This window comes from Arachis hypogaea, chromosome 16, assembly GCF_003086295.3.
Source record: "Arachis hypogaea cultivar Tifrunner chromosome 16, arahy.Tifrunner.gnm2.J5K5, whole genome shotgun sequence".
NCBI lineage: Eukaryota > Viridiplantae > Streptophyta > Magnoliopsida > Fabales > Fabaceae > Arachis > Arachis hypogaea.
In genome coordinates this window covers 79,843,170-79,843,988 of record NC_092051.1, presented here as the reverse complement: position 1 = coordinate 79,843,988, position 819 = coordinate 79,843,170, and the positions used below count along the sequence as shown (strand labels likewise).

Below are 819 nucleotides of genomic sequence, written 5' to 3'. Positions count from 1 at the left end.
GCTTGCATTCCATTCAGACTCTGAGAAATCATATTGACTTGCTGAGTCAATATTTTATTCTGAGCCAATATGGCATTCAGAGTATCAATTTCAAGAACTCCCTTCTTCATAGGTGTCCCATTACTCACAGGATTCCTCTCAGAAGTGTACATGAACTGGTTATTAGCAACCATGTCAATGAGTTGTTGAGCTTCTGCAGGTGTTTTCTTTAGGTGAATGGATCCACCTGCAGAAGTATCTAATGACATCTTAGCTAATTCAGACAGACCATCACAGAATATATCCAAGATGGACCATTCTGAAAGCATGTCAGAAGGACACTTTTTGCTCAGTCCTTTGTATCTCTCCCAAGCTTCATAGAGGGATTCACCTTCTTTCTGTCTGAAGGTATGAACATCCACTCTAAGCTTACTAAGCTTTTGAGGAGGAAAGAACTTGGCTAAGAAAGCCGTGACCAGCTTATCCCAAGAGTTCAGGCTATCTTTGGGTTGAGAGTCCAACCACACTCTAGCTCTGTCTCTTACAGCAAAAGGGAAAAGCATGAGCCTGTAGACTTCAGGATCTACTCCATTAGTCTTAACAGTATCACAGATCTGCAAAAATTCAGTTAAGAACTGAAAAGGATCTTCAGATGGAAGTCCATGGAACTTGCAGTTCTGCTGCATCAGAGAAACTAATTGAGGTTTCAGCTCAAAGTTGTTTGCTCCAATAGCTGGGATGGAGATGCTTCTTCCATGTAAATTGGAATTAGGTGTAGTAAAGTCACCGAGCATCCTCCTTGCATTATTATTATTTTCGGCTGCCATCTCCTCTTCCTAT

At 41.3% G+C, this 819-nt stretch overlaps 1 non-coding gene across 1 annotated transcript; it reads left to right on the top strand.

Annotated features, from left to right (window-relative positions):
- Positions 1-302: 302 nt before the first annotated feature.
- Positions 303-410, top strand: LOC112760204 (small nucleolar RNA R71). The gene has a single exon (XR_003180656.1). It is a non-coding gene; the product is annotated as a small nucleolar RNA R71 (small nucleolar RNA).
- Positions 411-819: the final 409 nt, after the last annotated feature.